This window comes from Solanum lycopersicum, chromosome 12, assembly GCF_036512215.1.
Source record: "Solanum lycopersicum chromosome 12, SLM_r2.1".
NCBI lineage: Eukaryota > Viridiplantae > Streptophyta > Magnoliopsida > Solanales > Solanaceae > Solanum > Solanum lycopersicum.
Window position 1 is genome coordinate 34,595,787 of NC_090811.1, and position 26,096 is coordinate 34,621,882.

The window sequence follows — 26,096 nt, forward strand, 5'->3', positions numbered from 1 at the left end:
ATCGGTGGAAGTTTCTTTGATATTTATTGTACAAGTTGCTTAAGAAAATGTAAATCTTCCTCAATATTATAGGTTGTGGTTCACTATGAAGCCAATCTTGAAGGCACACTAGAGCTTGTAAAAATTTAGGTGTTAATGAACTCCTAAATGAATCAACAATGCCTCCTACAGTTCTAAACGGACATTAAGATTAAATAGGAATAGCTAATACTTCTCGAGCCATCTCAGAAAGGAAGGGGTGAGTTGACTTTCCACCAAAGCAACACATCAAAGTGCGGTTTTCCAATGTCAATATATTCTTCAAGATATTTATTCAATTCAGTCTTAGAATTTGCACATCCACTTACAGATGTATGTCTATGTAATTTCGCAATGAAATTCCCAAAATCTCCTATAGGTATAGACCATGAACCAGATTCCTCAAATACTTGACCACTTTTATATTTTGAAATAGGATTTTCATACTCATAATACAAAAATTTCATGTACGTTCGCACACCACTCTCTATATTTTCCCCTTTGTTCGCAAAAAATTTTTTAAGAGCAAAGCTATGAGTGCTAATTTGTGGCGAGGATCCAAATTACGTAATTTGAAAAGCATCTTATTCATTTTATCTGTATCACCCTAATATTTATCAAATTTTTCCTGATACCTCAATATTTATCAAAATTTTCCTTCATGGTTACTGTCATATCAACCAAAACATTATCTTCAATTGATATCAATTGTTTCAAGTAAACACCAACTTGACAAATTTAAAGAAAATGAAGATTTGATGTCACATTTCAAGATCCAGATATCTTCAAAGTAAGGTTAAAAAACATTTCAAGGAATTTTTTCAATTCTCTTTACACTCTCTAAATCACTGCTCAAAAGTATACTTGTAGGAATTCCATTCTCATTATCAATATACTTAAGATGATGTTCCAAGCCAATATCCCCGTCGGCATAATCTAAAATTGCACATTCATATTCAATAGCTCTGCTCAACATGATGTAGTTGGAGTTCCCCCTTGTCGGAACATCCAAGCATAAAGATTTTTCAACAAGATTTTCATCTTCACAACATTCTTGAAATTTTTTCCACCTAGTCGGGGATTGTCTAAGGTATCTCACTGCTTTCCATACTTGTTAAGTGAACACATTTATTTCATTTATGTCATCTTGAACAATAAGGTTTAAAATATGAGTCATACACCTCACTTAAAGGTGACTACCACAAAAAATGTTGGTCCCCCACTTAGTCAATTATTTAGAAAACTCAATAACTGTCACATTATTTCAATGCATTATTTGTAACCGTAAAAATTTGATATAATCCCCAATCGTGCAAATACTTACCAATAGACTTTGCTAGATCTTCATCTCTATGACTAGAAATTGGACAAAAGTTTATTATTCTTGTATGCAAAGTCCATCTTTTATCAATCAAATGAGTTGTAATGTCCATATAATTAATTCTTTGAATGAAAGTCCAAGTATTGGTGGTTAAGCCCACTATTTTGTTGTGTTTCCTTAAAAGGAGTTATCATCTTATTTTTCTCTTGATAAAAAATATCAAAGCAATCACGGTTCATGGTGAAACGAGAAGGAATGTGGAAACAAGGTTGTGCTACTTTCATAAATTGTTTAAAACCTTCTTTTTCAACAAATCTGGGAGGAAGTTCATCAAGAATTACCATAAGACACAAAGCTTCCTACGCTCTTCTTAATTTGCTTCTTTAATATCAATATTACAAAACATCTCTTGGTATTGGACAGATGAGTAAGCATCCCTATCGTACCATGTCTCTTTGAGTCAACACAATACTCTTTTCTTACAATAGTTGCAAGCACCGTTGCTAGTTCCATCAAAATCAATTTTACGAGTAAAATGATCCCAATCATGAGACCTTATTTCCATTCTTTCTTTACATAGGAATCTACAATTTGAGTTTCATATATTATATTTGAAGCTCCACTCTCACCAACAACCATATAAATTTAGATATTTTCAGCCATGATACTTCACCAAAGACTTGAGACTGAGAAAATATATGAAATAATTATTAATTGTATTGATTCATATTAAAGGTGGATGAATTGTTGATTGTTGAAGGAACTAATAAAAGTCTAAAGTTTGAATAATAACTAAAACCAAAGGAAATAAAGTCTAAACAGGAACTACAAACAGTCGGATAATGAAACTACGAAAGTGAGTATTGATGACTTACCTCATAACTAGATCAAGAAAGTGAACCTCGACGATATCCTAACAAAAAATTGGTGCTCTTACACGCCATATGTCTCGTCGAATTTGACAATAATCAGGAAGACTCACAATCAAGTCATCCAAATAAGGTTCCCAAATAAACTACATAAACAAAAATAAATGAGTTATAACTACAATATATACATAATTTTTTAAAAGAAAAATAGGATACCATCATACCTGATCCTCTATCATGGAATCAAGTGCATCCCTAAAAACTTCCAACACATGTTTAGTGGTTTCAGTCCAACTAAAATGTGCAAACCTTCGTGTAGCACATGGACCCCTATGTAAACAAGCAAGAAAATTATTTTTGGTGTCCCTTTGTGCTATAACCTGAGGTCTGAGGACAATAACTCTCTCCCACGCCCAAATCTAAACATTATATATAAATATATAATCATGAGATTATAAACTAGAAGAAATATTTAGAAAGGAATTGATGTAGTAGTATACCTGAAGTAGTGGTAGAAATTCAGCTATCTCGTTTTGGTTACTCTATGATGCCTTACAAAAAAAGAGATACAATGTCACGACCCAAATCGGGTCGCGACTGGCACCCACAGTTACCCTCCTATGTGAGCGAACCAACCAATCTAAACCTTAACATTTCAATGTAATATCATCATAAAATAATGCAGAAGACTTAAGCTCATTAATAAAAACCAATTCAATAACTATTATTTCCCAAAATCTAGAAGTCATCATCACAAGAACATCTATGATCAAATTACTAAATCTAAGAGTTTCTAAGAAGCTAAAAATATATAAAAGATAGTCCATGCCGGAACTTCAAGGCATCAAGAAATGAAAAGGAAGATCCAGTCCAAGCTAGAAGCATTAGCTCACCTTGATATCCGGAGTAATGAAGACTGGCTAGGGTTACTGTCAAGTCGAAGATGACGGCACGTTTGCTGCACTCCACAAATAAACAAGAAGAAAACATAAAAGTAGGGGTCAGTACAAAACACGGGTACTGAGTAGATATCATCGGCCAACTCAAAATAGAAATCAATATATACCAAGTAATATCATAAAATCAACTATGATACTCAACATGTAGCAACATCAAGTACTATATCAGTAACAATTACCGTCAAGTTCACACATGAGGACTCAAGCCTCAATACCATATCTCATTTGGGAATTATGTTCATTAGATTGAGTATATTACCATCTTTCAAGATTCATTATGTTTATTTCTCTTGTCTCGGTACGTGACACTCCGCTCCCTCAAATCTACGTGTCGGTTCGTGACACCCGATCCCCTAATTCTACGTATCGGTTCGTGAATCCCGATCCCCTAAATCTACGTGTCGGTTCGTGACACCCGATCCCCTAAATCTACTTGTCGGTTCGTGACACCCGATCCCCTAAATCTACGTGTCGGTTCATGACACCCGATCCCCTAAATCTACGTGTCAGTTCGTGATACCTGATCCCCTAAATCTACATGTCAGTTCGTGACAGCCGATCCCCTAATCTCCTTCTATCAATTCATCAAGCCTTCTTTCTTACCAAGGCATCATCAATCTCATTATTTTAGTTCATCACGCCTTCTTTTATACCAAGGCCTCATTATTAACAGAGAGATTAGGGTTTTGCAAGATTTGGGATTCAATAACTTCATCATGCTTATATAATCACAATTATATAATTACATTCATGCAAGCATACAATTAAGTACATAGCAGGGTTTACAATATTATCAATACATATCATTCGCTATTAAGAGTTTACTACGAATATCGTAAGAGAAACCATAACCTACCTCCACCGAAGATTAGTGATCAAGCAAGCAATTTCCCAAGCTTTGTTTCTCTTCGTCTCTCGTTCGACTCTCTCTCTCTTTCTCTTGTTCTTTTTGTTTTCTTTATTCAAAACCCTCTTTCTTTTACCCTAATTAGCATATAATTAAGAATAAAAAATGGCAATAATAACCCACTAATTAACTTAAGGTTACCTCTTTTAACCCCCAAGTAATTAGATTTATTAACATTAACCCACTAACTATATAATTAAAGAAGGAATAGTCAAAAACATCCCTTAAAACAATTAAGGAAATCCGACTCAGACTGGGATTATGCAACCTGCGACGGCCCGTCGTGCCTGCGACGGTCCGTCCTGCAGGTCGTCGCGAGATTTAGAGACAATTTCCACCAGAGTCTGTGACGGTCCGTCCTACCATTTCGTTACGAAGTTCAGAGAGTCGATTTTCAGTACCCAATTTAAGATTTTCTAAGTGTTTTGCAACGAGACCCTGCTGGGGTCCGTCGCCTTAGCCTGTTTTTTTAGAAATAAAATCTGCTGTTCAAAATGACTAAACAGGTCGTTACAATAGATACCAATTTACCCATCGTTCGTCCCCGAACGATCACAAGAAGGAAAACAAGGGTGAAAAGGAGTACCTGAATCTATAAATAGATGTGGGTATCTTTCTCGTATATCTGCCTCCTTCTCCCAAGTGGCTTCTTCAACGTGTCGATTCTTCCATTGAACTTTGATGGATGCAATCTCCCTTAATCTAGAATGGCAACAGGTTCCTCCTCATAAGACAAGTTCTCATCAAGCAAAACTGAATCCCAACGGATAATGTAGTTTCCATCCCCATGGTATCTTTTCAACATCGACACATGGAATACCGGATGCACTCCGGAAAGCCCTGGAGGCAAGGCTAACTCATAAGCCACCTCCCCTACTCGCTTAAGTACTTCAAATGGACCAATATACCTTGGGCTAAGTTTACCTCGCTTACCAAACCGCATCACCCCTTTCATTGGCGAAACCTTCAACAAGACTTGTTCACCCTCCATAAACTCCAAGTCTCTAACCTTCCGATCTGCATACTCCTTTTGTCTACTTTGCGCCGCTAGAAGCTTTTCTTGAATAGATTTCACTTTATCTAACGATTTCCTCAGAAGGTCAGTACCCCAAGGTCTAACTTCAAATGCATCAAACCACCCAATGGGAGACCTACATTTCCTCCCATATAGTGCCTCAAATGGGGCCATATCAATGCTTGAGTGATAGCTATTGTTGTAGGAGAACTCTGCTAAGGTTAAGAAGCTATCCCACTGACCGCCAAATTTTATCACACATGCACGAAGCATATCCTCCAACACTTGAATCGTTCGCTCAGACTGACCATCGGTCTGAGAATGGAACGCAGTACTAAGGTCCAACCTAGTACCCAATTCCGCATGCAATGTTTTCCAAAATTTAGAAATAAACTACGTACCTCTATCTGATATAATGGAGAGTGGAACCTCATGCAATCGCACCACTTCCGAGATGTAAAGTTTGGCTAACTTCTCTGCATTGTAAGTCACCTTGACCGGAATGAAGTGAGCAGACTTAGTTAACCTATCAACAATTACCCAAATAGAATCAAACTTTCCTAATGTCTTTGGATGACCAACCACGAAATCCATTGCAATCCTTTCCCACTTCCATTCAGGAATGGACATTCTCTGAAGTGTTCCTCCGGGCCTTTGGTGTTCATACTTTACCTGTTGACAGTTTGGACATTTGGCAATAAAATCCACAATATCACGCTTCATTCTACTCCACCAAAAATGTTGCTTTAGGTCACGGTACATCTTGGTTGCACCCGGATGTATCGAATACCTTGAACTATGAGCCTCTGTCAGAATAGTGTTGATTAAATCATCCACGCAGGGTACACATACCCTTCCCTTAATGATCAAAACACCTTCCTCATCAATTGTCGCTTCTTTAGCCTCTCCTTGCAACACTTTATCTCGGATACTGATCAATTTTTCATCATTAAACTGCTTTCCCTTAATCTTGTCAAGGAAGGAAGATCTTGCCTCCACACAAGCTAAAAATCCTCCCTTCTCATTTACTTCTAATCTCATAAGGTCGTTAGCCAGAATCAGGACTTCTCTAGACAATGGGCGTCTAGAAGCTTTCAAGTGAACTAGACTTCCCATGCTTCCCGCCTTTCTACTTAAAGCATCATCTACAACATTCGCCTTCCCCGGATGATACAAAATAGTGATGTCATAGTCCTTCAGTAGTTCCATCCATCTCCTCTGTCTCAAGTTCAAATCTTTCTGAGTAAAGACATACTGTAGGCTACGATGATCCGTATAGACCTCACACTTAACCCCATATAAATAGTGTCTCCATTTCTTTAATGCAAACACTACCGCGGCCAATTCCAAATCATGAGTTGGATAGTTACGTTCATGCACTTTTAATTGTCTTGAAGCATAAGCAATCACATTCTTCCCTTGCATTAGTACTGCACCCAACCCCGAATAGGATGCATCACAATAGACAATGAAATTCTTACCTTCCACTGGCAAGGTGAGAATTGGTGATGTAGTCAACAGAGTCTTGAGTTCTGCAAGCTTTCCTCACACTCATCCGACCATATAAATGGAACATTTTTCTTAGTCAAGTTCGTCAGTTGGGAGGCAATAGAAGAGAATCCCTTGACAAATCGGTGGTAGTAGCTAGCTAACCCAACAAAGCTCCTTATTTCTGACACATTAGTAGGTCTTACCCAATTCTTCACTGTCTGAATCTTAGAAGGATCCACCATCACTCCATTCTTAGAAACCACGTGACCCAAGAAGGACACTGCATCTAGCCAAAACTCACACTTAGAGAACTTGGCATAAAGCTTTTTCTCCCTCAACATTTCCAATACCATTCTCAAATGCTCCTCATGTTCCTCCTTACTTTTAGAGTATATCAATATGTCATCAATAAATACGATCACAAAGAGATCCAAATATGGCTTAAAAATCCCGTTCATCAAAACTCATGAACGCAGCAGGGGCAGTCGTAAGACCAAAAGACAGCACTACAAATTCGTAATGCCCATACCTGGTTCTAAAAGCGGTCTTTGGCACATCCGTTGCCCGTATTTTCAATTGATGGTAGCCGGATCTCAAGTCAATCTTAGAGAAGACACAAGAACCTTGTAACTGATCGAACAAGTCATCAATGCACGGAAGAGGATACTTGTTCTTTATGGTTACCTTGTTCAACTGCCGGTAGTCTATGCACATCCGAAAACCCCCATCCTTCTTCTTTACAAACAAAACCGAAGAACCCCAAGGAGATGCACTTGGTCTAATGAAGTCTTTACTCAACAACTCTTGAAGTTGTGCTTTTAACTCTCTTAACTCCGCGGGAGCCATTCTATAAGGGGGTATAGAAATGGGGAGAGTACCCGGTTCAAGATCAATACAGAAGTCAATATCCCTATCTGGTGGCATACCAGGAAGATCTGCAGGTAACACATCCAGAAACTCAAGGACCACCGAAATCGACTCAATCGACGGTACTTGGGTAGTGTCATCCTTGAGATGTGCCAAGAAAGCTTAACACCCTTTACTAACCATTTTCATAGCACGAAGAAAGGAGATGATACGCACCGGATTGGAAGTGTAGTCACCCTGCCACACTAACGGATCTGTCCCAGGCTTGGCTAACGTCACCGTTTTAGCATTACAATCCAAGATCGCAAATTGCGGAGAAAGCCAAGTCATACCCAGAATTACATCAAAATCATCCATTTCTAAGATAACCAAATCACAATATCAGCAACACACAAGATCAAGTCCATCTAATAGAGGTAATTAAATATCAAGTTCTATCCAACTGCCAATAAAATACATAATCATAAACAATGAAGGATGTAATGAGATGTAATGCAATATGAAACCATCAAATGATATGCCTAAAAATACCAAGAACTCTCTTAATTGTATATACATGATACTAATCAGAAATGCATTGAGAGTTCATGACCCATGGGGGACTTGCAAGGTCAGTATACCAATACGAAAAATCTCCATGTGTCTGTGCGGACAATCTCGACGCACTATCATAGATCAAATCAATTCCGCACAGACTATGTCCAAGTGCCCAAATTCTAATCATAACTTCTCCATCACAAGGACGGTCTCCATGTTCCCAAATAATCATAACTTGATCTTAACACAGAAGATCTACACGTGTTAGACCTTTACTCATAGCCAATCTAGTGTCAATGCATGTGCACAATATGATATCCAACAAAGGGGATGATGTAAAATATCAATGAATCAAATATCGCTATAACATATAATCACCTTAATTGTCACAACTATACCGTTTCGGTAAAGAACAAAATCACGCTTAATAAATTGAGTAGATAATATTTCAGCTACTGGCCATATGTGTTTGCATTCTCGGATTACAATCCACATTCGATAGTAATAAACTTTATCTTTGTAATACTGGTACTCGTACCATTTTCAACCCATCACATATAAAAAATTAATGACTTTGCCTTTTATTATCCCTTTTCATCATTAGAATTAATCAAGGTGGACAATTCTACCCTTCATGTAGTCCCATTACTCCCAAACACATACCACAAGGAAATATACGAATTTGTTACACTTAACAAGGGATTAGGAATCTACTCGCCTCAATATATGAAGGATTTACTCCAGGTTTTTATCCTTCCCTTTTCATTGAACTTCCAACTCAAAGAAATCTATTCATATAAATGATTACAATAAGATTTCAAAACTAAAACATGCATATTAATATTTGTGTAAGCTAGACCCAAAAAACTCATTCATATTTACATCATATCTCGTGTTCTTAAAATTTATTCCTAAGGTTATTACTCATTTCCTCCAAATATCATGAATCTAATTATATTGATATAACATAATACCTATAATATTTAATTGAATATCATTATATCAAAACTTGAATCATAATGTGATATTTAAATAGCAATAGTAAAAACCAAAGCTAACTGTCTAGAAGATTACGAGAATAATTTGCTAAAATCAACCTAGTCATAATGTAACCATCAACTAACTTGCTATCTAAAAACACTCATCAATTGGTTGATAATGTACTTAAAACCTTGTTTACCGTACAAAACTTCAAAAATGGTATAGATCGGCTAACTTTAAAAATTACCCTTGTTTATCTATTCTCATTTAAAAACAAATTTGGTTACATTGCATATATGCAACCATACAATAAAATAATTGACTGCAAGCACACACTTGAGAAAATATTTATCAGGAGATCGACGTCCTCTTCGTTGCAGATGCGGCGACCAAACATCTTTTATAGAAAATAATAATAATGATAATAACATTAAAAGTAACAAACTCTATTAAAATATATATATACATTTATATATATATAGCTCAAGCAGTATAGGTTCTTAAATAAATGATCACTTTAACCCATGAACTATAAATTAAGTCGGATATCTATGATTACTTATCAATTAATTAATTAAAGTTAAAAAAGTAGTTCAAAGTTTCCAATAATGACATTTCGGGTCATTACTTTATTCAGCAATAAAAATCATGTTCGTCCTCGAATATTAAGAAGAAGAATGAAAAATAACTAACATTACGGAAAGTCTAAGTTATGACCTATCAGTCGATGTTTATCTCTCTAAGTGATCCCCTCCTTAAGACCATTCCATCGGGATTAACTAGTAAGAACTAAACTTTCAAATCACACTTTGAAAGATCTATAACTTGGGAGTGATTATAAAGATACAAACAAACGGATGAACCCAATCTAAATGAAACTAGTTGGACCTTAATCCAACAATCATGATGAATCTTATCTCACATAACAAACATAACATTCAGAGTGGATATCGACTACAATTAGAGGTGAACTTTAACTAGCCACCACACACTCATAATGTACGAACCATCACAACTCTTAGAAAGATTTCCATTTCACAACACAATCTTTTCACGAGCTTAAGTTATAAAAATTTAATCTTTCGGCACCAATTAGTCATCAAGAGAGAACCAAACTTATCTAACTAAAAGAAGGAAATAATCAAGTAACCACCTAGGGAGAGATACCTCTAAGTATACTAAACCTCTCACAACACTGTCAAAATATTAAATCAGTAGTTGTTATTCTAGAATAACCTTATGAATAAAAAAACTAGAACCAACGGTCCCCACATTCAATCACGCATAGGTAAAGAAAAGGCTACCTATGATGAGATAAATCTAAAGTTTGTAAAACATGTGTATATATTCAAGATAGCTCACTAATACATTTTCATAAGCAAAGTTGTGTATGTAAAACCACTAAAATACTTCAAATATTTTAAGAAAACACCAAATATATCATATGTAAAATGACCACGTCTTTTCAAGCATCCTATCCTACTAAGAGGACATCACATGATCGGCACACCCGATCCATAATTAGAGATACAACCATATATGTGGAAACAATTATAGCATAAGCAATGAATCATACTCTAAATAATGTCCAGTACGAATAAGGTGGTAACACAAGAATATATGAAAGCAATCTTGAATGACACAACATATTCCTTAGTGAACCATCTCTAAATTTTATTCATCTGACCCAATCTCTAAAATTCATTCATCTGACCCCATCTTTAAATTTTTTAGCCACCCATGATCGACCAGTCTGATATCCGTTATAATATTATAAATACCTGATTCATCAAATCCCACATACTTCTCACAATACTCCATTGAAGCTAACACTTTTTATGCCAACAAGCATCATAATTACACCAATTATTTACCTTACACTCAAGCTTTTACTAGTATTAAAGTATTTTCAGCAAATACATTATAGCCTTTAGAAATTTTGAAATATGACCCCATCTCTTTCCATTAAAGAAGTACATGACAAATATAAGTCACCCCTAAGAATAATAACACTAATTTCAAATATAAAAATATTTTTCCAATGAAGTAAAGTAATTGAATCACACTTAATGTCAACTTCAACAAACTTTCACATACCACTTTTCAATCATTTGTACCATCCTGTACCCCATACCAAAACTAGAAGAAATTGTTAGTCAATTCACTAATTTTGTAATAAGCTCATAACTTCTACTCACCAACAAATACCTATGTAACCCATCATAATAATCAATATCGTCTCATCCACTTCATAGTTTTAATCACCTCGAATCGTCATTAATCATGTAAAATTGTAGGTAATCATCATTTAACATCCATAATTTACCTATTATACATTAAAAATCTAGCTCGACATAACTGATACGCTCAAAGTATAAGAGGTCGTATCAAGTAGAGAACTCAATTTTTAGGCTAAGGTCGATCCCACGAGGAAAATGATTTAGACTTAACTTTAGTCTATGGTTACGTCTATTTAGTCAAGTCCTTCCTGAAAACGGTTAACTAAAGGGGGGGTTTTGTGAATCAAAAGTGTTTAATTATTTCTAAGTCAAACAAGTAGCGAAACTAATGAGATATTAGAAAATGGAAGAGATGGATGGGGAACTTTGGAAAGTAGGGTTTTTGAACTTGGAGAAGGTGAGAGAATGAGATATTAGAAAGGAATTGTGATTGAGTGAATGTGGGGGTGAATGGGGGAGTAAGGGAATAAGGGGAGGGAAACGGTTGGGGAAGAATTTTAAATGGTGGGGAGTAAATGAAGGGGTGATTTTTAATATATAACCGGGCAGGTCAGGTTGGGTCATGGGTTCGAGGGAACTTACGATTCCCCGTTGACGGACCGTATGTTGGTCGACGGTCTGCCGACTACTCCGTCGATTGCTCCCTAACTTAGACAGTATTTAAATTATACCTAGGATCCATGGACACCATCAACTATCCGTCGATGGAACAACGGCCCGTCGGTTGGTCCGTAGATCAGTGCACCAAACCAATTTCTGCAGATTTCTTTAAGTTTGGTCCCTGCACATTTAGCACCCAATAAGCCATGCTTTTTGTGTTTTTTGTACACTTTTTAGACATAGACCCTAAACTACTCTCTAGCCAACAGACTTAAAAGCAATAAAAGAAAATTCACACATTACATTGAGTGAAGACCGAAATAAAGCAACTATTCCTACAAAGACAAGAAAAACATATTGTTGGCTAGAGGATACATATTGGATTTCCTCCCAATCAGTTCTTGATTTAACATCGCGGCACGATGCGAGATTCTTTATTGCTCAGACTTTATCAAGACGGTATGCCTCAACCACTTCATTTGCATTTTCTGCATGCCCGGGATATATTTTTATTCTTTGCCCATTTACCGTGAACCTTGCACCCTCCTTGATCTCCAACACAACCGCACCATGAGTCCACACTTTAGAGATCAAGAATGAACCAGTCCATTTGGACTTGAGTTTTCTAGAAAACAAGCACAGCCTAGAGTTGAGCAAAAGCACCAAGTCCCCAACCGCAAATTTGCGCTTCTCAATCTTTTTGTCGTACTACTTCTTCATCTTTTCTTTGTATGGATGAATTTTCATATGTCTTAAAGCGAAACTCATCAAGATCATTTAGTCCATTTAATCTCTGTTAGGCTGCTTCATTCAAGTCCATCTTCAGTTTCTTCATCGCCCACATGGCCTTATTCTTTAACTCAATCGGCAAGTGAAAAGCCTTCCCACATAGAATTTAGTATGGATACATACCAATGGGAGTCTTGTACGCTGTCCGGTAGGCCCAAAGAGTATCATCAAATCTCCTTGACCAATCCGTTCTACTAGCATTCAACATTTTCTCCAGAATTTGCTTGATCTCTCTGTTTGACACCTCAACTCGCCCACTACTCTGCGGATGGTAAGGAGTGGCTACATTGTGGCGAACTCCATATTTCTCCAATAACCCTTTGAACAACTTCTTGAAAAAGTTGATCCCCTATCACTAATAATTGCCTTAAGGATGCCAAAATTGGAAAATATGTTTTTTTTCAAGAATGCGGTGACACGCTTACCTTCATTATTTGCAAGTGCTATGGCTTCCACCCATTTTGACACATAATCAATCGCCCAAGAATGAATTTAGTCCCATGAGAACTCACAAAAGGTCCCATAAAGTCAATGTCCCATACATCAAACAACTCAATTACAAGAATTGGATTCAAATTTAGCTCTTGCCGTCTAGAAAAACCTCCATCTCTTTGGCACATATCACATTCCCTGACGAACTCATAATCATCTTGGTGGATGGTTGGCCAATAATAGCCACATTGCAAAATCTTATGAGCAGTCCGAATACCATTATGATGCCCACCCATAGGCGAGGAGTGGCATGCCTTCAAAGCATTTATCATCTCAACTACAGGCACACAACGGCAAATAAGACCATCAACACTTCTACAAAATCCCAATAATGTCCGCAATAGTTCAACCAATGGCTTGTTTAAACATTCTTAGCACTTCTACAAAACACTCCACTTGCGTAAGAATGAATCTGATGCAATGATTGCCGATAAAGTGTCATCTTATCCCAACAAAACATACCTCAAATAAGGTGGTAAAGCCTTAAGGTCCAATTTTGGGGCCTCCTCAATAGATGGTTTCACGGGTGGAGACTCGCGATGCTTCATATCTAACTCCAACTTCTTTTTTTTGAACCACACATCACCTTGATCAAGTTCCGCAACCAGTGACCCATATTCTTCAATATCATCACTCTCAAAATTCATGACTACTGGTGCTAATGCATCAACACCAAGGCGCTCTTCTATTTATACCTCAGACAAATTCTCAACCCTATAGGATATCGCAGATACCGTTTGCAGCTCACCACTCTGCCTCATGGACAAACAAATGTTGAAAGTCACTTCTTCATTGTTTAACCAAAACATAATTGGCCCTTTCTCCATGTCAACCTAGGCGTGACCGGTAGCAAGGAACGACCTCAAAAGAATAATAGGCACCTCAAAGCCCACCTCACAATCAAGAATCACAAAATCAAACGGAAATATAAATGACTCCACCTTCACTAACACATCCTGGAGAATCCCAATAGGCCTCTTCACCGTTCGTTCGGTCATCAGTAACCACATTGCGTAGGATTTGGGTCTCCCTAACCCAACTTCATGTAAATAAAGTTAGGCATGAGATTTATGCTTGACCCAAGATCACATAATGCTCCCTAGCAAAGTGTAACAACCCAATTGTACTTGGAATAATGAAAGCGCCTGGATCTTCTTTCTTTTGCACAAGAGACCTTGTAGCAATAGCACTACAATGTTGCATCTAGTCATCATCCTCAAAACTAACTGATACCTTCTTAGTTACCGTATCTTTCATAAATTTGGCATTATCGGGCATTTGTTCAAGATCTTCTATCAAAGGGACATTAATGGGAAGCTGTTTCAACATAGTAATAAAACTCCAGTATTTACCATTGTTGGTCTTTGTCACCAATGTTTGCGGGAATGGAGGTGGTGGTATAGGAATATGAGTCATGTTTTGGGGTATCTCAGCTTCTTTCCCCGATTTATCGACCAACTCACAACTATCTTCGACTACCTCATCATCTACTCTCATCTAAACTCTTACGCCAAAGGTCATAGGTGGATCAATGATTTGCTTACTCCCTCGAGTAGTGACTGTCATGCAATGTCCATCATTTTTTGGATATTGGATGGTATTTCTGGGAAGAGTACCCAGTTGGCGTGGGTTCACAGTAGAATGCAATTGATCCATTTTAAACTCAAGATGCTTGATTGAGATTGCATGTGCATCCACCTTTTGCCCAATATTAGCTAAATCACCTCTAAACTCTTTGGTGTGCTCACTCCCTAGCATCAAACCTCCTTATCATCTTTTGCAACATATCCTAAACTCGCGCCATACTACCTCCACCATCTTAGGAGAAACTTCCTGATATAAAGGTAGAACATAGGTCCCACTCCAATCGTTTATGTTACCATAGTTAACCCGGTTGAAGTTTTTTTCACGGTTGTAGTTTCCATCTCGGAACATAACAACTCTCTCAGTTGTAATTCACATAGTTCCGACCTTGATTTGCTTGACCTTAGCACCAATTCTTCTATTGAATCCTTGGGCTTTCGGTTGAAGACCCCCTGTCTACTCATTCACTGCATAAGAGTCTTCCTCATAGTAAAATTCATCTACCGATGGTGGTGGCCTAGTTAAATAATTCACCGCATTCACTTTCTCGGCACCACCAGTTACATGTTTCAATACCAACCGAAGTTCAGTTCTAATTTGAGTCATATCTTCATGAATCTCATCTGCGGCCGGGTTGTGCGTAGCTTGCACTGAAAAGGTGTTTCTCCCAGTGTCCAACTTCCTAGTGCTCCAAGCCTTGTTTTTTTTTGGGAAATTTTCTCCAACTTTTCCGCGTTCTGTGCATTAAGGCACTCACCATAAGAACAGCCCGCACTTGTATCAAGTACCGCCTTATTTTTATCATCTTGCCCCCTATATAAGTACTCTTTCAACGATTCATCATCAATGTGTTGGTTTGGGACACTTCTCACAAATGAGGTTAACGTATCCCTAGAACTAATTATCGACTCCCCAGGAAATGCCACAAAGTTGTTCACCCTATCTTTGTGGTTATGTATTTTAGAAACCAGGTAACCCTTTCATAGGAACACATCCCTCAACTGCTCCTAAGAAGAGACCGAATTATAAGGTAACTCAGTAAATCAAATTGTGGCCTCTCCAGTCAATGAGAGAGGGAACACCCTTATCCGATGATATCCATACCCAAGCCCGGCCTCCCTTCACATCTCTTACACACCGACCTTAGTTTGTCCATGTGAACATGTGGATCCTTAGATGGTAGCCCCGAAAACAAACCTCTAGTGGTGAGCATCTGCATCAAGCTACTAGTTACCACAAATCAGCGATGTTTAAATTGACCCTATAATACTCTTAAGGGCGTGGGGCGTGAGGTCGTCTCCTTAGAGTGCCCTTATCAGGGTTTTCCACGATTACTTTGTTATTAAAATCAACCGGTGGAGGAAGTTGACGGTTGATCCCATCACCCAGATTAATAGAATTATATGGATCATTAATTCTGCGTAGTGTACGATTCAGTTCTTGATCAAACGGAAGTCTTGGTTCTCCTCGACTCCGTCTACTTGGCATACACTAGAGCTACCCCTAAAAGACACAAAACAAAGAAACAAAGTAAAATTAGTAAGTTATTGACTAAAATTCAGTAATTGCACTTAAAATAATCTAAAAGCCACTTAACCCGGCAGCAGCGCCAAAATTTGATACACTCAAATTATACTTCCCTAAAGAAGTATAAGTAGTTGTATCAAGTAGAGAATCCAATTGTTAGGTTTGGGTCGATCTCACAAGGAAAATTATTTAGACTTATCTTTAGTGTACGATTACGTCTATTTAGTCAAGTCCTTTCCGAAAATAGTTAATTAAGGGGGGGGGGGGTTGTGAAACAAAAGTTTTAAATTATTTCTAAGTAAAACAAGTAGAAAAACTAAAACTATGGTGTTTATCAAGTGATGATAAAAAACTAGGACGTAGGTCATCCCTATACGCTCATAACGTGATAATCCTAGCTATAACAACTCCTTTCTAGTGTCTTGCATTCAAAGTGGTAAGTTAGGTATCTCTAATTCCTTGGTACGACAACTAAAGAATTTCACCCCGCACCTTGGTCCGGCTACGTGTGTCTAATTTACTAAACCTACCTTTACCTCATATTAAGCATCATATCCAATGTATGGCTAAGTTACCACTTCTCACCAATTGAAACTAGTCTATTAGATAGTGTCCACTAAATCTATGTTGATAATTGTTTTCCTATTAACTACCCCCTTGGTTCGGCAAATAGAAATAGGGCAAGTTCTAAAGTGTGCACTCATTAAAATACTTCTAAACGAAAGAATTATCACCACATGCAAGAATCTTTTCTAAAATTGTTATTTAGATAATTTTACCTTGCCCATGGTTTCCACAACCCTAGTTGTGGATTTAGTTACCCATGCCTATGTATACACAATTCATGGTTGTTAAACAATAATTCATATACTTACTTTGACAAGTTTGAAGAAAATCCACAAATAACACTTGAAATAGCATTTGTAAATTAATTCCAGAAATTTGATATAATTGCCCAAGTTGCAAAGTCAATTCCCAAGAACTAAAGTATGAAAAATAATAAAAAAGTCTAATCCTTAAATCAAGGTTTTTAACCCTATTTATAATAACAAAGTCCTAAATTAAAAGGAGTTCAAAATAAGGAAAGTTTGTCCAGAAATGGATCTTCAATTGACGACTATCGATGGAACAGTGAACCATCGACTGCCTCCGTCGGTCCATACTTCACATCTTCTTCAGCCTTCATCCTTGCATTTTCTTTGATCCAATCGAAGGACTAATAACATGGTTCGTGGATACACTTACGGTCCCTTGATGCCTTTGTCGTTCCATACTTAGTTATTTGTTCAACAATGGGTAGTGGGACTAATCTATGATTTGATAGACGGTTTTCCAGGATGGGTCAATCAGTAGACGGACCGTCGATCCTTCCGTAGCCCCACACTTGGTCAGAATTCCCCAAGTTTCTTCCAGATGCTTCAAACTCCAGCGATTATCACATACAGTCGATGGGACGATGGACTGTTGATAGCTTCGTGGGTCACCTCTTTTGCACAATCTTCTACATTTGCATTTTGGACAACTTACATGCAAAACACGGATAAAAGCACATTAAAATTAATACAAAAAGGCCTTAGAGACACACTAAACTTAAGAATGAAGAATTGAGAGTATCCTAAAACCACGGTACGACAATAACCACATAGAATCTTCTACACATAGTATCTTGTAACCCAACCAAAACTCAATCTTTAGACAAGTCGATGCTAACGTCCTAGTAAGTCTCTATTGAACTAGTTCACATCTCACAGTCAAATCTAAATTCATAAGCAAAAATCAATAAATTCTTCAACCACAAATCAAGGTCTTATACTAGAGGTCTTATTCCTTCACTTTTCTTAAATTCTTCACATGAAACACAATTCTAAATACCTTGATCCCTTCAATACACCAGACTCTTTCTCCTTTTGTTTACTCACTCACGAATCCTATTCTTTGATCAACAATGCCTGACATTACCTTATCCTCAAAATTAAAATTTCAAAGGAAACCCTTCCTTAGGTCATTTGAAGATTGAAATAACAAACTTTATAACTCAAAACATATTTCAGTCCTTCCAAATGTTCAATACTCATTTATACTATACTAAGGTCCTATTACCCCCCTCAACGTATTTATTAATAACTTTCTACCCTTTTTAGCCTAGGTGGCACTATCTTGTGGGCCCTATGTTGGTTAACTTTTTTTTTCAAGCTAGTGCCATGTAAGTTAAAAAGGGGTAGAAAATTACTTATAAAATAAGTTCAGGGGATAATAGAACCTTAGTATAGTATAAGTGTGTCTCTGAGATTTTCGGCATAGATTGAGGGGATACTTGTGCATTTTCCCTATTTACAAAGTCGGTTGCTGCTAAATTAATCCAATACAGTCAATAGAATATTTTAATGTGAGTTGTTTACATTTACCAATTTTAAAGGCAAATATATGACCACATGAGGTTTGTGAACATAATTGATTGTATTATTTGTTGATATATGTGATTTTATAATCATTTATGTTTTGAATGATTTATATAATTGCATAGACATCAAAATTACAACTTGCAATATTTTTTAAATATTAATGGTTTATTCAATTTTATTATTGTTTACCATCTTTTCGAGTTTAAAAGTAGACAATTCTATCCTTTTAAAATTAAATATTGGTGTTTCGTGAGGGATTAATATATCAAGAAAACAATTATTTACCCTCAATTAGTTCAAGGGAGAAAATAGAAATATAGAAACAAAATTGCTTTTATCTTATTTAGTTAGAAGGTCACCAAAAATTAATATTGTTCGCAACTAACTACTTTACCAATTATATACTATAATAATAATTCACTGATATAAATACAAAGAAATATTTTAAAGACTTTTATTCCCAAGACAAGATTAGATGGGCTGGAACGGACCAAACAATTAATTAATCATATATCTAGTATTACTAATCCATGTATTATTGATCCCTACATTATTAATACATGCATTATTAATCTTTATACCAAATAACCCCTAGTATTTACTACAGGGGAAGTCACACACAGAATCAATGTAAGCGGGGATCAAGTAACACTGTAGTGAGACTATTGCATTTGAGAGATTTGTCTATGTATAACTTCACCACTAGCCTAAGAACCACCATGATCACTACCTCAAGATCTACCCTTCGTAGAACATCTAGCACTCTATGAACTACTGAGATGGTATAGCACTGAAAAAATCTCAAATTAAACACTAGAAGGAGCAAGTTTGGGCAATACCTTGACTTGTGACCAAACTCATCACAAACATAGAAATTTCAAGGATAAAAATAACCAAAAGGGGTTGTACGTCCTCGTTGTATAACCACTACTATGTTCACCATGACTAGTTTTTTGGAACTATGTCTGCTAGCACTATATGTTCTTTAAATTGCTACATGCACTAGTCAACACTGATATTTGTGGGTGCATAATCTCGACCCAGACCATTGGACTGACTCTTGGTGACACCATCCTCTCTAGGATGTAAATACTATCAATCATCCAAGCACGGTTGACAAATTATGAAGCAAAAATAGAATATACATAGCGCATCGACTCATAAACAACATTCATTATATGTAAACATCGATGGTAATCAGTATATCATCTATGCATTTCAACAAACACTAAATATGCAAAAACCATAAATAATTATATTACAAGTATATGGATCATAATATTTTACTTAAGATTTTCCTCTATAACATAACAAATTAGATATATTCATATCCAAAAATTAGAAAACAATTGAAACTAAAATATGTTGATTATATATGGCTTGGATTTTCCCTCAAGATGAAAAAATACATTAAAATATTCATCAAATCCATAATCTAAGCAATCATATAATAACATATATTATTATTACTCTGGATATGCCAATAAAAGAAATTATCGAAATTGTGCTTAAGATTAGTAGACCAGCTTTAAAGATATAAGTATATTTCGGTGAATCTAATAGCGTAAAATGAATTTTTTTTATGAGCTAATTAATACCTCTATTTCAAACAATTATCGAAAAGGGGTTGCCTGAATTTCTACTCAAAATTTACAAAATCAAAAAATCAAAGGAAAAAAAACATTGAAAATTATATGTTCTGGGATTTGAAATTGAAAAATATAATAGAGATGCAACTTTTGAGGGGGTTCAGATTTTTGCTTAATGTTCCCAAGGAAAGAACCTTTTGAAGGCTCTTCCCATACAAGAGGTGTCAGAAATAGAAAAGCGCCATCATCTTTGAACCTAACAATTAATCAATTGTTCGGAAGTGAGAGAACATATAAAGTAGTTTTGACGATTGATAAAGTGGGTATGGTTTATTACTTGTTGTGGTATGTGTACTTTAACTGCAGATGACATGTACAAGTATGAGAGATTACGGCAAAGAAGAAAAAGTGCAAAAATAAAGAAGGAAAAGAAGGAAACGAATATGGAAAGAAATAAAGAAGAAAACAAGTTAAAAATATCAATTCAAGTCAAATAAGCAAAGAAATAAAGAAGTTACAATTCAAGTCAAATAAGGAAAGAAAAATATAGAAAAATTCAAGAAGGAAAAGGATTTGTAATTATTTTCCTTGTAGAAGTTGAAGACAAATTAAACTCTACAAAAAGATCAAGAACTTGAAGGAGAAAAAGTATCTCTGCAATAACAAAAATCGAGAATACTTTTCCAGCAAAGCCAGATTGATAGGTATTGCATATTCGCGAAATATATCACCTTGAGAGTAATAGTTATTGGAGAAAAATCACAGAGCTTCATCACACCAACGTAAGGACTAGGTTCACAAGAAAATTTTCACCCTGAACTATTGAATGTTGAAGTTTGATCAATTAAAGTCTAGGGTTATTAGTCTTTGTTAATTTGTTCGAGGTTTATTATTGTGTTGCAATAATTCCTTGATTGTGTAACAAGAATTGAATTTGACTTCTTGAGAGTAGAGTCTTGAGAGAATTGTAACAAAAAGTTAGTTTGACTTTTTAAGAGAGAGGTTGTGAGAATTGTAAACAAGGAGTGGGTTTGACTTCTTCGGTGGTTAGAGTTAACAATAGTTGAGAGGTTTTGTAAACAAGAAGTGAGTTTGACTTCTTGGTGAGTGGATAGTTTTGGATTATAGTTAATTGAAAAGGGTAGAAGTTTAAATTTAGATTCACTGATTAACGGAGTTATAAATCTTAAATTATTATAAAAATTCGTTGTGGTTTTTCCCTTCCTTGAGTTTGGAAGGTTTCCACGATAAATTTTTGTTTTATTTTGTTACGAAAGAATTACAAGAACCTGGTTCTTGTAATTCAGGATAAGGTTTCTTTATTTTGTACCAGAGCAAGTCTTTTCATTAAAAGACTAACATCTTTAAAAGAATAAATGGCTTCACCACCTACACTATAGGAAGGAGCTTCTCAAACTCAACCATTACTGTTTAATCGAAAGTATTATGGATGGTGGAAGAATGGCATGATGGACCACTTACTAGGAGAAAATCCAGACCTATGGGGAGTCGTGTTTGACGGTCTAACCATAGCCATGAAGAATAGAATTGATGGAACCACTCCAGTACCAAATGATAGGAAAGGATGGAATGTAATAGATAAATTTGCAACTCAAAACAATGCTTAATCAAAAACAATCTTTGATTTGTTAAATAGATACAGATGAATAAAATCGAATATTATCATGCAAAGATGCAAAAGCAATATGGGAAACTTTGTAAACTGCGCATGAAGAACCAACTCAAGTAAAGAAGTAAAAAATAGATAACTTGAACAGACAATATGAACTATTTCGAATGGCAGAAGGTGAAACAATCCAAGCGATGCAGAGTAGGTTCAGTACTATCATTAATGAAATCTACTCACTAGGTGAAATATTTTCCAATAGGAAGGCAGTCAGAAAACATTTGAGTGTTGTTCCAGAATCTTGGAAATGCAAAATAGATGTCATTACTGAAGCACCTGATCTAGATAAGTTAGATATGGATAAACTTATGGGAAATCTCATGACCTATGAACTCAAAAAAAACAAGAAAAAGAAATTGGAAGCAAAAGAAAGGAGAAGAACCTAGTTCTTACAAGCATAACACCAGAAGAGTTTGAGGACAAAAACATTGCGTTAATGACCAAAAGGTTCACAAGAATGTTAAAATAGGGAAAAGTGTTCCACGGAAGGAACTTTCAAACAATCACTAAAAGTCCAATAGATCAAGTATGTCACATGTACGGAAGTACGGATCACTCTATCAAGTTTTGTCCATTAAAAGCTCTAGAGAAAAAGAGGAATAGTTCCGAGAAACAAAAGGAAATAAAGAATAATAAGTACATTCCCACAAACAGATGAATAACCAATCAAGAAGTTGATCTTTCAATGAAAAGGGACTTTGCCGCTATGGGGGACTTATCAGAAGGAGAATCTAGGATGGAGGGTTCGAAAATCAATCACTACTTGCAATAGAACAATCAAATAAATATGATTTTATTGCACTCGTTGCTGAAACAGATTTTGAAGATGATGAAGAAGATGACAAACAAAGCAAGGTAAGTTTTCATCACATTAAATTTAATACTGATTCATATTATAAAAAAAAGAACTAGAGTCCCTATTGAGTACTCATATAGATGCATATCAGTCAACCAGTTCTCAAAGAGAACAAATAAGGGAAAACTATGTATCTTTCAAAGTAGAAAATGACAATCTTGAGAAACACAATCATTGTCTATAAAAAAAATTAAAAGAACAGATTAAAATCTCAGAATTAAGTAACAAGGGCATAAACTCTTCCAGTGAACTTTAGTTTGCTCTAGAAAAAAATTGTTAACCATAAATTGTGAGGCCTTAAATACAAAAAGTAGTTTGCTACAAGAAAACTTTGATCAAACAAAACTTGATTTGGATCGAAATCTTAGATGGAATAGGTCCTCTTAAATTTTAACTCAGATTCAAGAAAGAAAAACCACCAGTCAAAGTGGGATAGCTTTTGAAAAACAAAATAATATTGTAGCACACACTATTCACATGTCTAAAAGTGTATGCACTCATTGTGGAAACTCAGGGCATTCAAAGCATCAATGTAAAACTCTATTTGATGCCTTTAAGAATAATGTTAGGTTCACCAAAAAGGAAAAGGCTGATATAGCTAAGAATCTGGTTCCAAATAAAAATGCTCCTGATAAAAAGTTTTCTAATCTGCCTTTGTGGGCTAGAAAAAATCTTATTGATCCTTTTACTCACATAAAGGGGTCCAATTTGATCGGGGTTCCCAAGACTAATATTTGACTAGTGCTTCAGGTGAAGGTGATAGGGAAAAGATAAACTTAGTACATGAATAGTGCATGCTCCAAACATGTGCTAAAAATGATAGAAAATTTCCTCTTGCTCTTTGATTTTCAAGGCGGCAGTTTAGTCCTTTAAAAGGATGAGAAATGCGAAAAATACAAGTAAAACCTCTGGTCTTGGAGATTGGGGGAATAATAGAGCAATCAGGATAGTTAGACTATGCTACACCTTCAAGGGGAACTTCGTTGTGTGAACTCGGTCCTTGTTATTCATTTGAAGTTATTGAAAGTTTACAAGGGTTGGTTCTCTGTGACTCGCCTTGTGATTCATTTTATCTGGGGAAATATGATGATGAGACATACTCATGAAGGTCTTATAAATGAAAAACTTGAGAAAAATCAGCCAAAGCCTAGCTTATCGAAAAAAGTTGATGCATTATTGTGATATCCTTTAACAATTGGCTAGTAAACTAGTAATGTTATGCTTGTGTAGTTATAAAATGAATATATGCTAACTCAGTCTCGTACTATGATAGGTACACACTCCACGCACATCTTTAATAATGTTTAGAAGGTCTGCAGATATTATCTCAACTCTTTTGCTAAAGGGAGAAACTGGTTTCTCTGTAATATTCAAGTATGTACCATCCTTTTTCAATGCATTAATTTTGTACCTCTAGCTATTGGGGGACTATAACTTTGTTTTGGACAATTCCTCCTAATATGTCCAGTCTCCCCACATCCATAACACTCTCTGGAGTCAATAATAGGTCTCTCAGAGAAGTGTTGACCGGTCTGAGGTGGACCCCCAGCTACAGTCTGTAGAGAAGACTGAATTGGTCGGACTGAGTAACCTCCTGAACCCTGTCCTCTAGAGTAAGAACTATTAAAATCACCTCCCTTTCGAAACCTTTTTGATGTTGATGCCATGGTGAAGTCATCTGGCTTCACTCCTTCCACCTCTATCACGAAGTCTACCACTTCTTGGAAGGATTTTGCCGTAGATGCTACCTTTAAGGCTGAAATCTGCAGTTCTGACCTCAACCCCTTCACAAAACGGTGAATCCGCTCTTGTGGACTGAAACAAAGTTGGGTGGCATACCGGGATAATGCACGAAACTTAGCCTCATATGCAGTAACCGACATCCTACCTTGCTCTAGGCTCAAGAACTCATCTCTTTTCCTATCCCTCAAAGTCTGGGGGATATACTTCTCCATAAACAAGCTAGAGAATGATGCCCAAGTCATAGGTGGTGCCTCTGTTGGTTGACACTCAACATGTGACCGCCACCACCTTTTGGCGTTCCCTTGAAACTGATAAGTCACAAACTCAACACCAAACCGTTCTACTATACCCATCTTGTGTAGTAGCTCATGACAGTCAACCAGAAAATCATAAGCATCCTCAGATTCAGAACCCTTGAAGACTGGAGGTTTCAATTTCAAGAACTTACTGAAAAGTTCATGCTGATCATTTGTCATTATAGGCCCTGTAGTCAGACGAGGAAACGTGCCTATTTCCAATGAGGAATCCATGCGGGGAGCCACAGTAGCCGCATGTTGTACCTCCGGAGCCTGAGGTGCTTGTTTAGAAAACACTGGAGGCGCTTGGCCTTGATCAGATAACCCGCTAAGATAAGCAAGAACCTGATTGATCATCTCTGGGGTAGGTTGGGGTGGTAATTCCTCATTCTGTACTTGTTCATTTTCCCCATCATCCCCTTCTCTTACTACTTCCTCAGTCGGTGGAGGAGTCACGCCCTAGTACCAGATGGGCCAGGAATTCGTCCTCTTCCTCTAGAGGACGTCCTCCCGTGACCTCTATCGCGCCCTCTTGCCACTGATCCTCTTCGAGTTACAGTCTCAGTGGCTGGCTCAGACGCATCTTGTCTTGCCGGTGTAAGTGTTGGCGCGGTTGTTGCTCTAGTTCTAACCATCTGCGAAATAGTGTGAAGATGGTCAGATACCAATTTGTATCACCTAGATACCAATTGGATCCAAGTAATAGCATGAAAGAAAGAAAGAAAGAATGGAATTTTCCTAAAGTCTTATAGCCTCTCAAAGAACAGTAAAGGCGTCCCCCTACCGTTCCTTAAGACTCTACTAGACTCGTTCTTGTGTGATGAGGGACCAACAAACCTAATGCTCTGATATCAAGTTTGTCACGACCCAAATCGTGCCGCGACTGGCACCCACACTTACCCTCCTATGTGAGCGAACCAACCAATCTAAACCTTAATCATTTCAATATAATATCAACAGAAGGTAATGCGTAAGACTTAAACTCATTAATAAAAACCAATTCAATAACCCCTAAAAACTCAACAACTATTATTATCCCCAAAATCTAGAGGTCATCATCACAAGAACATCTATCCTCAAATTACTAATCTAAGAGTATCTAAAAAGCTAAAATAAGTAAAAAGCTAGTCCATGCCGGAAGTTCAAGGCATCAAGACATGAAGAGGAAGATCCAGTCCAAGCTAGAAGCATTAGCTCACGCTGAAATCTGGTGTAATGAAGACTGGATAGAGTTGCGGTTGAGTTGAAGACGATGGCACGCTTGCTGCACTCCACAATTTAACAAAAAGAAACATACAAGTAGGGGTCAGTACAAAACACGGGTAC

The 26,096-nt window shown here is 36.6% G+C and overlaps 2 non-coding genes across 2 annotated transcripts; both read right to left on the reverse strand.

Annotated features, from left to right (window-relative positions):
* Nucleotides 1–20,100: 20,100 nt before the first annotated feature.
* Nucleotides 20,101–20,232, reverse strand: LOC112940588 (small nucleolar RNA snoR77). The gene has a single exon (XR_003244927.1). It is a non-coding gene; the product is annotated as a small nucleolar RNA snoR77 (small nucleolar RNA).
* Nucleotides 20,233–20,345: 113 nt separating this feature from the next.
* Nucleotides 20,346–20,445, reverse strand: LOC112940573 (small nucleolar RNA snoR1). Its single transcript, XR_003244910.1, has one exon. It is a non-coding gene; the product is annotated as a small nucleolar RNA snoR1 (small nucleolar RNA).
* Between the last annotated feature and the right edge of the window lie 5,651 nt (nucleotides 20,446–26,096).